The sequence below is a fragment of the Spea bombifrons genome, chromosome 8 (assembly GCF_027358695.1).
Source record: "Spea bombifrons isolate aSpeBom1 chromosome 8, aSpeBom1.2.pri, whole genome shotgun sequence".
Classification (NCBI taxonomy): Eukaryota; Metazoa; Chordata; class Amphibia; order Anura; family Pelobatidae; genus Spea; species Spea bombifrons.
In genome coordinates this window covers 26402823-26415479 of record NC_071094.1, presented here as the reverse complement: position 1 = coordinate 26415479, position 12657 = coordinate 26402823, and the positions used below count along the sequence as shown (strand labels likewise).

Genomic DNA, 12657 nt, shown 5'->3' with positions numbered 1-12657 from the left:
TGGTTTTAGCAAAAGCACAAGTTGCCTTCCAAACATAAATTAACACGTCGAAACAGGTTTGCAATGAATATTATTTTGTCCCAAAGTTGTTAAAAAAATGTGATGATAAGAGCATGTGATGCAAAGATAGAAATACTGTTTTGTAAATGAGATGCAAAATTAATAAAGGGGTTTAGTATCACGCATATCATAAATAATAGATTGAATACCTGGTCTATCTTGGCTAAAAAATAATAGTAACCTTAGTAAAGGTAGCTTCCCCCCTGGCATGGTTATCGTTTCATGTTTTCCTGGATACATTTATATAGAAACTAAGAGCCAGACACACAAATTTAGATATTAGCTTGATTTTTTTTGGAGGCAGCAAAGTTTATATATAAAGACGAATTTAAAGATGTATAAAAATGATCGACTTTGTTCAAATTGTAAAGGCACCCTAAGGGAATATAGCAGCTGTTGACTATGGCTTCAACAAAAGCAACCAAGGTAAAAGTAGTAGGGTTGGCTTCAGGGCCAGCCCTACAATGGAGCCGACTGGGGCAATTGCCCCAGGCAGCACTTTAGAAGGGGCGGCACTTTGCCGCCCCAAGCGCTTTTTTTTTGGGTTTTTTTTGAAGCGGAGGAGAGAGAGAGGCACCGAGTGGTTTTCGCTTACCCGCTCGGCACCCCTCTCTCTCTCCTCTGCGGCGAGTCTCCCTGTTCGGTCTCGGTGCCGGCTTGTAATGCAGAGCGCCGGAAGTGACGTCAATTTCCGGCGCTCAGCATTACAAGCCGGCACCGTGGCAGAGCAGGGAGACTCGCCGCAGGACTGTTTAAAGGTAAGTACCGGGGGGGGTAGATTATGGCGTCGGCGAAGTTTAAAATGCCGCCCACCCCGGCGTCGGCGGGCGGCATTTTAAACTTCGCCCCAGGCGGCGTTAAGTTTTCGGCCGGCCCTGGTTGGCTTCCAAACATAACATGAACCTGAGAACCAGACGTTGAGACCAAACATTGAAAGCCATTGGATTTCCATACCACGACCACATACCTTGTCACTGACTCAAGTGTCTGTGTATGGGACTTTGTTTAGCCCTTCTTGGAAAGCTGGTAAGTCACTAGCTAGGACTATTTTCACTACACCCCAAATGTATTGTTCCAGTGGGGTGATGGGTGACACAGGTCAAAATAGAAGGGGGCAAAAATAACTCAAAAGCATGCATGAAACACCACATATTCCAAGCATGCAAGTAAAGAAAAACTGTGATGATGTCTTCCCAATATAACAGCTTACCGACACTGGTATGATGGTAAAACACAATTTCTACGGGCTATGATTAAGTTTGTAATCATAGCAAAATGTACTTTTCCTTTGCATTAACCTTTCCACAAACTCCAGTTCTTAAGCGGGGCAGATGTTATGTCCTGAGGGTATCTGGGCACTGGTAGCTGCAGCTTTTGCCCTGTGGAATTCCCACACAGTTTACCCCATGAACAGACAATACATTTCATCAGATGTTCCGATTATAAGAATATATGACAAGGAAAACAGGGAGATCAATCACACTGACTGATCTAGTGCTTCAGTTGTTTGTGCTAAAGTAAAGCAGTTATCTTTAATGGGAAACAATCATTTTTATGTACTCTCCAAATAAATAGCACTAATGCATAGTTGAGAGATGGAAAAGAAATTACTGGGTGTGTTAGTATTATGACCTTTCAAAGAGCGGTGACTTGGGAACTCTGTTTAAGGGCAGATACCTCTGCTTGATACAGATGTGCTAAACGAATGCTAATACTCTTTAATGCTCCTAAAGCTACAAAATGTTTTTACATCATTGTGCTTACCTAACATGCATCACTAGGTACACAGAAGCTCTGTCTTAGACTGATCCAGCCTTCAACGAGTCAATGTTATTGTTGCATATAAAGTTTGTGTGTAAGATCAATGCTGATCAATCAATTCTCAAATCCTTAGAGGTATATTTAGCCCTGTGACAAATATTTGGTCTTTATTATGTATTCATTTTATTCCGCCAATGTAAACACTCACAACTCTAGTGGAGTAAGTGCTCCTCAAAAGTGTATAATTCCTTTTTCAATCCTCTATCACCCTTCCCAGGAGGCAGAAAGGAATTACAGAAAACCAATGGTGTAGTACCAAAATAAGATTATTTTTTTTAAAAAAACAACAAAATACTGCATTCAGATTTCCACGAACAGGAACTGTTATTAACCACAATGCTCCATCCTTTTGAGGTCAAAAATGTGGTTAATGACCTTTTTGATCATGTGTCATTTTAAAGCAACATTGACAAATTCTGTATCAAATGGTAAGAAAGCAATATCAGAAAACAATAAGAAAGGAAAAGCAGAATCTTCACAGAAGCTACATGGTTTAAACCCGTTAAGCTACTATGCCAGTAGAAGTTGAATAATGCAAATAATCAATGGTCTCGGTGACCTTTTTGAGATATCTTTCCAAGTCTATTTAAGAACTCTTCCAGACTCTGGAGCTGGCTCCAAACATAACAGTTCCATATCATAACAGACTCCAATTCTAACCTAAATATAATATAAATCTTATTTACAATGATAAAAATACAATAAGTCACATCATCTAACAGCTTGATGAACAACAGGAACCATAGGAGCTCCTCAAAACTTTGTGGCTGTAACCTTTCGTGCATAATTAGTTAGGTTTATAAATAAAATGCATGCTGGCCCCCGTAATTAGTTCATAAAACCTAAATGCCTCATAAATCTGAAATTGGTAAGTAGAACATATGCTAGATGTGTATCAAGTCTCACTACTAACAAACAGCAGACTAATACATGGAATGATATGACACTTTTCCAATGGTAACATGTTGCAGAACACAGATGGACAATTACGACTCATCTGTCATCACACTACTTTCCCAGCAGTTTCAGATACGTAAAGATCCACAAAGATAGTGTAAGGACACCCAGAGGACATGTGTTAAGGTTGTATTTTGCCATTGCTGACCTTTTCCGAAGTAAGAGTGCAATTGCAGTCTCCAAATTCACATGTTGAGTGATTGATGTTCAGCATTCATGCATCTTAGTAGTGCATTATATATAAACGCCCCTGACAATTGAATGTATGTGTACACTGGTACAAGTAAACAGACATAGGTACCACACCTTACACAAAGGACTAGTTCATTTTGTTTCTATACACTATACCCGGCCTACCAGATATTTCATTAATTTCATTATTTTAGGAAGAAAGAAACAATAAACAAACAAACCTCTTTCTATTCAATCTAATTATATGTTCTGTGTTCTAAAGTAATCTAAATTTCATAACTACCTTCATAAAATAATTCAGCAATCATTCCAATGGCAGACACATCCATTCAATACTTTTTGCTATGGAAATCATTGGAACAATGCTCAGAAGATACCATTCTCTACTATGTTCATTAACTACTGCCAATCAGAAGCACTAAAATGACTATTTAAATAACTGTAAAAACAGTAATGCAGGCACATTTCTAATTTTAAACTCACCAATATTTTTAATTTCCTTTTCAGCCTACCAAAGGGAACATGGCTAGTGGGAAGAGTCATGCAGGGGACATGAGTTTAATTAATAAAACCAGTTAGTAAAGAGAACTGGAATAGTGCATATACACAGGCTACCACTTGTGGGTAGGCACCTACATTGCTCATGGTGGACATTTACTGGGGTCTGTGGTGGACAATTTAATGATGTTCTATGGACCTTCACAGACCTTTCCACTAACTGGTGTCCTTGTACAGACACTTTGCCTATCCCTGCTTCCATTGCAAGGATCATGGAACTCTACATATCTCTGTCTATGGCAGCCGATTACTAGGCAGGCATTTTAACCTATGCCATGCAGACGTAATGTTTAACATCACTTCCAGGTTCACTCACTTCCCATTCATCTCACCTAGTTTTTGTTCTACAATTTCTGCAAATGTGATTAGATTTAATATACAAGCAAATCTCATTTTCTTGGGGTTTTGCTCTGGTAGTGTTATGCTACAACATAACTGTTACTGTTGCAAATAATGTAGTTTAGTTCCTTTAGAAACGGTCCTTCTTACAATTGCAAATAATGTAGTTTGATTCCTATCCTTAGACAATTTGTAAATGTTACTTCTTTTCCTCATTTAGATGTACCGATACGGCCCTCAGAACACTTATTGTTCTAGAGCTGTAGTTTAAAAAAATATATATGTTTGTTGTTCATTATTGCTAAATCATTGTATTTTTATTTTGTAACATTTTAAAACAATACCATTCCCAGGGCTTAAATTCATTCTTTATTCTCAGGGTCTAAGCCGTGCCAGTGGCATTTGTACCTAGTGGAGTTAGGGTTCTAAAATAGTAGCATGGTACGAACTAGCAATCCTACCTACCATTTCAACCCCTACAATGTCCCTTAAGACCAATGTACCTTCTGTTCCAAAAAGCTGTTTAAATAAGCACACGAAGTACCATATAATATCATCTTTAGTGTTTAAAATTTGACAATATTTAAATGTCTGTGTTTTGGGGACGCCCATATAGTTCTTTGCAGATGATCCACACGTTCTTAACAGTAGCTGTGACAATGTTTATTTACGATAGCAAATGAATGAACATCACATCAGTTAATGCACTCTAAGATGCAATTACAGTAGAAACATACAATTGCATTTGGATGTCCCCAGCTGTTCATTCCTTTTTTTTTTTTATTTATGAGGCCGTAGTGTTGACTTCGTTGTGCTTCCAGAGCTTATTAACAATACAAGGTATGCTGGCACATCGTGCTGTTACCTAAGTGTGCAGAGAACTGGCTAGTGTCCCACTTGGAACTTTAGAGCTCGTTCTGTATGGTCAACATACAGACGTGTTGATGGGCTTACATGGACATTCTGCAAAGCAAAACATTACTTTGGAGAGGATCCAATTTCGTTCTCTTCTCATATTTTGGCAAAGGCTATTGCACAATAATAATCAATGCATCCAATAAGCCTGTTAGTCTTTATTAATAGAGAAGGTAGCTTGGGAGCAGTTTATTCCACAAGTCTAATACTGGTGAGTAATGGAGAAGAATGCAGACAACATTATCCCTGTTTGATCATAAGAGAGGCATGCTATTTCATTATAGCAGAAGCTGATTGCACAGTCAGGGTTGTCTTTTATTTGTATTCTTAAGATTGTAATAGTGGCCATGGCTTCTATCATTTGCTTGATCGGACATACACTTTTATTTTTTGAATCCACAGGCCCTTGTTCCTACCCCACAAACAAACGTTTATATAAAAAAAAAGTGGGTCTCCCGGGCCCCTGATAAAATTGATTAGCTGAAGAGTGTCCCCTTGTGTGCTGAGAGGGGTAAAATAAATGCCTGAGGGCATAAAGTCCACCTTTCTGCCATTCATCCCTCTATGTTAGTAGTTTGATGGGGGTTACTAAAAAATGTATGGGAAACCCACAGTGTGCCATTCTCCATGCCCACCATCCTGTGCTTAGTTGGTTGAGGGGGTTAAAAATAAATTAAACATGATCAGGGGCATAAAGCCCAAGCACGGTGGATGGCAAACAAAGATGGATGAGCTCAGTAAGAGTATGGTCCTTATCAGCTGGTTTTGGTGTTTTAACTAAATGGGGAAAAAACACAAGCATGAAATTATCTGAAGGTGAAATGAAAGTGAAAATGGAAAGAATAAAAGAAACTAAGAATGTTTGAAGAGGTAAAAAAGATTGCTGGATATGGTTAAACAACCTAAAACATGACTGAAATACAGAATTATTCTAATCGTCACTTGAAACAGCTGCAGTTTTGTGCACACACTGCCTATTTGAACTAATTTTGGTATTATGTTCCCAGCGGAATCTGTAACACAGAAGGGAACACTGATGGACTGGCTATTGTGAGTTCTCTCGAAACAAATCACATCTGATTGTTACCTTAATCTTTTATCCTGCATTACGGCGGCAGACATCTATAAACCTCTTATGCTGCTTCTAACAGGAAATGTATGCACTAATATGAAACAGACACCGTATATATGGTAAAAGGTATGTTATATATATATATATATATTGTGACACAAGGTCTGGTAAAGTGGTAGATGGCAGGTATGTTAGACCAGCCTTGGTCAATAGTAGTCTGCCTTAAAATATGTCCCAGGGAAATATGTTGTTTGTTTACAAACTGCACTACTGGCAGTTTGCAAACAAACAACATATTTCCCTGGGACATATTTTAAGGCAGACTACTATTGACCAAGGCTGGTCTAACATACCTGCCATCTACCACTTTACCAGACCTTGTGTCACAATATATATATATATATATATATCCCATGATATGCAAAGAAAAAAAGAAAAGAAATCCTGCATTACTCTAGCATAACCTCTTGGCTGCAAGAGGGGCCCATAGAGCACATTAATTATCAAGTACAAATATTTCCATCAGGGGAATTTGCAACACACAAACCTACGCCTACAGATGACAGATGGATCCGAATTATGTTCCTCAGCTCTGCCTAATGCAGAGGTTTCTTGCCTTTTGCTTTTTTGTTTTCAGCAGCAAAAACCAACAGTTATATAAACAATAAAGTTCAAATAATCTCTGGTTTGCCAGCTAAATTCAGACCTCCATGGACTGTACCTGATGAGACCTTCACATGATTCAACTGTACACCTTGCAGACATATCTAAACCCACTGAACCCATGATTTGACCATTGCCATTTACACATGCAAAGAACTATCCACGTTTTGGGAGGTAGATGGCCAGTTGGCCTCATACAATGGTAAGCATAGTCTGCAGATTCTAGAGGCTGTCATATTAATTATGTGATGCAATAACACCTATGGACCCTTCAGATCCAGAGGGTACAGTCATCAGTCCTGTGGACGGTCGCCTGAACAACAGTATCCTAGATCATTAAAACCTGTGTTCAAATGATATCCACTAGAACAGTTAGTTCTCCACATCAAGTAGGAGATACAAGTAACATGGAGTGTTTTGCCTGACCGCAATCGCTTCATATGGTGTAGAGGCTAAGGATCTCTGCTTTCAGTAAGGTAACCATTGAGGCCACAGAGAAAAGACATCACACTATACACTTCCAATTACTACATTTGTGTACAAATTTTAACTGTTTAAAAACAGTATAAACTTAAATTTTATTAGTTAATAATGGGGTAACAAAAGAGGTTTTTATGAAAACCATTAATTGTCAGATGGTTATTCTGAATAAAGTTGTTTTTTAAAGATCTTCCCCAAACACTGAAATGGTTAAACACTGTATTCTTTCCATGACTCTTAATCTTAGTAAGTGCCAGTCTGTATGTTTTTGTTCATCAGGCGTAAAACCTTCAGCTGTAAGAATGGAACAGAGCACAGGATCTGCTGTTTTACCCTCTCTTATGCTTTACCACATTATTATTTTATGTACTTTCATTTAAACGCTGATTTATTTATCAAATCACTTTTAGTTATTCCCTGGGTTGCCTGTTAGTGAAGATGTGGCAGATATGGTAGCAGTGCATGTTCCAGCATAAATTGAGCTGTTGGGAAACAAATATATACAAGGCACCAACTCTATGAAGGCACTTATTTTAAGAGGTAAGCCATGCAAAGAGTTAAACCTTTAAAGTTCCGTTATTACTCTTTTGGGTTTCTATGTACTGTATCTCCCAGTTTTGTTTTAAGGTATACAACACACACCTAATCATCTAGTTCTGGTATACAATTCACCAACAATCAAGTACAGTGAAGGAAAAAAAATTTGATCCCCTGCTGATTTTGTATGTTTGCACACTGACAAAGACATGATCAGTCTATAATTTTAATGGTAGATTTATTTGAACAGTGAGAGACAGAATAACAACAAAAAAAATCAGGAATAACGCATTTCAAATAAATTATAAATTGATTTGCATTTTACTCAGTGAAATAAGTATTTGACCCCTTTGCAAAATATGACTTAGTACTTGGTTGCAAAACCCTTGTTGGCAATCACAGAGGTCAGGCGTTTCTTGTAATTGACCACGTTTGGCAACTCGAACCTTCAGTTCCCTCCACAGATTTTCTATGGGATTAAGGTCTGGAGACTGGCTAGGCCACTCCAGGACCTTAATGTGCTTCTTCTTGAGCAACTCCTTTGTTCCCTTGGCCGTGTTTTAGGTCATTGTCATGCTGGAATACCCATCCATGACCCATTTTCAATGCCCTGGCTGAGGGAAAGAGATTTGACAGTACATGGTCCCATCCATCGTCCCTTTGATGCGGTGAAGTTGTCCTGTCCCCTTAGCAGAAAAACAAACCCAAAGGATACTGTTTCCACCTCCATGTTTGGATGGTGTTCTTGGGATCATAGGCCGCTTTCCTCCTTCTCCAAAAACGGCGATTTGAGTTGATGCCAAATAGCTCTATTTTGGTCTCATCTGACCACAACACTTTAACCCAGTTCTCCTCTTAATTATTCAGATGTTCATTGGCAAACTTCAGACTGGCCTGTACATGTGGTTTCTTGAGCAGTTGGACCTTGCGGGCACAGCAGGATTCCAGTCCTTCACGGTGTAGTGTGTTACCAATTGTTTTCTTGGTGACTATGGTTCCAGCTTCCTTGAGATCATTGACAAGATCCTCCTGTGTAGTTCTAGGCTGATTGCTCACCATTCTCATGATCATTGAAACTCCACGAGGTGAGATCTTGCATTGAGCCCCAGACTGAGGGAGATTGACCAACTGTTGTCACCTTCTCACCAAGCTGCTTGGCATACATAGCTACCTGTATATTCATATAAAATAAGGTCAACTGCAGAGTTGTTAAATGACTCCCAAATTTCAACTTGCCCCTCAGAAGGAGATGTGTTGACCCAGAACTTGATTGTCAAACCACAGACTCTAGTGAGAGACTCAAGTGAACTTGAGTCTAGTGAGAGACTCAAGAGAATTGTTAAGAGAACAGCTGACAGTAGTTCTGTTATGCTTGACTGCAAATAGACTAAATCCAAAACAGAACTTGAGGAGGACTTCCTCTTCAATGTTCATCTACATAGATGGCCACTCAAATGTCAAAGCGGAGGGACCCGCTGCCGACAGGGGCCCTACCATCACTTCCAGAACGTGTTGCTCTTCTTTACACTGAAGGTAGTTCTTAATGACTTTGGGGTTAGTTGCAATGCTGCAGAGTATATTTGGGGCCAACCAGATGCATCTCTGAAGGTATTGCATGATGGATAAGTATCTGCCTGTACTTCTCAGCATTAACCTGACCAAATCAATAACTCCATTTGCAGCAATGCAAGCAGCAACTTGTAAGGAACCTCCACCATGCTTCACTATTACCTAAAAACACTCTTTTTGTACCACTGTCCAGCTCTTCAGCAAACAAACTACCTCCTACTATAGCCAAATATTTAACATTTTGTGTCTACCGTTCCCTCAACCTTGCCTGTTTCTTGTGCTTCTTCAAAAGAGCTTGGGCAGAACATCTGGAACCCTTGATTGCCTTGAAATGTTTTCCTGGGAGAGACCTTGCTGATGCAGTACCTTGTGTCTTATTGCTGTGCTCAGTCTTGCCACGGTGTATGACTTTTTATATTAAAAGCAACCTCACCTTAGTGAGTTTGGCTGTTCTTTAACCAGTTTTATTCATCCAACACAGATGTTTCGGTTAATTATTGTCTTTCAACCTACTTATTATAAGCACCTGTTAGGTATAATTGTTTAATCATACACCTAACTATATGCCTACGAAGTCTCTCATTTTGTGCAAATGTACTTAGAAGAAATGGTGCTGTTTTGAAGGCATAGGGTGGTCACACCAAATATTAAAAATAAGCTATTAACATTTTTCACACCTGCCTAAAACTTTTGCACCATACCATATATGTAAATAGATTTGATTTAGGATCAGCTTTCAGGATTATCAAGAACCCCTCACGATGCCCAAAATAATGCTTTTGCGTTGTGCCAGATAAAGACAGGCTGATAATCTCAAAACTCTCCTCATAAAATAAAATGTCGAATAAAAAAGGTAGTCCCACATACTGCAATAGTCATATTTTGGATAAACGGTATGAATTTTGGGGGGGGGGGATTTTGTTTCCTAAAAACCATCCTGTTTTCTAGTTTATAATCCAAGCATTCACACCAACACCTTAAAGTTATAATATCTAGCCAGATCACAGGTAAAGAAAGCAGCAGCCTTCAACCACTCTTGGAAATCTGTCCTTGAACAGAGATGGTTTGTCAACCTAGTGTAACCCTGCAGGAAATCACCACTGTACCACGTGTTCAGAGCCATAGTAAAGTCATTATAGTCAGTATATCCCTAATGTTGGAATTGTATTCCTTTGAACCCTGTCTGTTCAACGTGTGTAACACATAAAAGTGATCTAACAGCTGCTTGCCATTCTAGATCTATATCATTGCCTTGTCTTGCAAAGGATTATTTTCAAGTGTTTGCTTTGTTTCTCTCAGTGCGGCCTCTGGCCAAACCCCAGTTTCCATTATTCTTGCTCTATTTGAAGTCTACTTAAATCTCTGTTGGTCTGTTTTCAGTCAGTGTGGAAGCTTTGGTGTGTTACATGATTTCCTGACCTGTGTTAAGTACTAAATTGAGTTCAGGATGCTGAAGAAAAGCTCTGTATAGGCTGTGCTTTAAGATATATATATATAATTTAGCTTATGTAACAAAAAATACTTAAAAAACTGTTAAAATATTTTTTGAAATGGATCGTAAAATAAATACAGTAAGTGCATAAAGTAAGTAACTTTATTTTTCACCTAACAGATTTGGAAACGTTAAAGTTATATTTTTTGGCTTTATTTTAGATCAGCGCAAAAATGCATATGCATCTTATGCTTCTGTTGGAAATTCTGCATAGTATACGTTTGGAGCAAAGAAATTGTTTCAATCTGAACCAATACAAAGTACATCTTGTGAAATACTGGGATTTCCCTGTATAGCAAAGAAAATGTTTCTAAAATGGTGACAATTATGAAAAATTATGGCATGACTAATAGTAATTCAGTTTCATCAAACATTATTACATTTCCAGAGGATATAAAGTGATAGATCTACCAATTACAATCAAAGAGTTCTAAACACAGCCAAGTAGAATAGTTTCCATGGAGACTATGGTTTTTAAAAAATGGATATAAGCTTGGACACCAAGATTGACAGGTAGCTCATCCAATGACTAGTTGAATGCCATAGGTTACCCATATAAAGAAGTTAAGGAAATGCTTAGGGCCCATTGATCCAGGGGACACCCTTTGCAGATGAATCAAGAAAAAAAACATTATCTTATAATACTATAAATTATTTCTGTGAGAAAAAATAAATAAATGTATATGAGCCTATGGTCCACGTTCCTTTTTTCTGTATAAAAATCAACCCCATATTGGGCACATTTCACATGGCAGCCATTTGGAACAGGTTCACCTAAGATTATGTTAATACATTCTCTAAACCACATTACTTTTATAAGAAAGGACCTGTATCCAACACCTGCTTTCATTATCTCCGTTTAGTGTTAGCTATATCAATTGTGATATTTTTTGTTGTAAAAAGAAAAATTGCCACCGGATCAGTTGTTAGAGAACGTGCAAAACACAATTCTTGAGTAATTCTATAAATGTTCCACACAGCCATATGAAAAATATGATGTGTAGACCTGACTAAACTTACAATGGGGAGTGAAACAACACTGTATAAATAATAATAATAATAATATACCTTGTTGGAAACAGACTTGCCACTTCTCAATAATTAAGCAGAGCGTTGGTGACTTTTACACACCATACGTCTCAGCACTCGGTGACCCCAGTCTGTGATTTTACGTGGTGGAGTTGGTGCTGTTCCTACTGTTATAGCTACTGTAGGTTTTTCTATTAATGACTAAACTCGTCATAGACTACTACTACTACTACTACAAGATGGTTTTAGGCCCAAAGCCATGGCAATAGAAATATACCACTACAAACAGGAAAAGAGTATAGGGAAAAAAATAACATCAGATCCAAAGAACTTATTTGTATTACCTCAGAAAAGAGAGACTGCAGGGAACACTGATGAAAGGGACACAACATATATTCAGTCAGCATGTAAAGGCTTCCCAAAGCTCTTTTAAAGAGAAACATCCCAGTGGCCACATATAAACATAGTGTATATCTGTGTAATTAAGATATTAGAACATTAATGACAAGGAAATATATATTTATATGTGTGTGTGTGTAAACAGATGCTGGTATTAGTGACAAGTGACCATCTAGTAAGTGAATATTCACAAGTTAATGATAGTTGGCTTGAAATACATGCTTTGTTAATAAACATCCCTTACCTGTCAGCTATAGAGATTACATTTTATTTTTAGCCAAGCTTTCTGTTTTCCATTACAGCATCTGTTTATTTACTCATATTGTTTTCATTCAATTTTGCCATCTTTATTACGAATTATGCTAATTAAATTAACTGCTTAGTGCTTTATCATTATATTGTACTATGCACAAAGAGAGATCTTTCTCTCATTGAGAAGGAAACCAATCAAGGAAGCATATGATAGCTAAAATATAGCTAAGCTAAGTTAAATACATTAGCTATCTTTTACCCATCCATGACCAGAGCTATTTCTCGCCATTCTTAACATATCTTTGTTCAGTCTTGAGTCCCT

General features: G+C 38.0%; 1 protein-coding gene across 1 annotated transcript in view; it reads right to left on the bottom strand.

The window, feature by feature from the left end:
- The window catches only part of TRPC5 (transient receptor potential cation channel subfamily C member 5), a 95787-nt gene that overhangs the window by 61619 nt on the left and 21511 nt on the right, over window positions 1-12657 (bottom strand). The window lies entirely within an intron of this gene.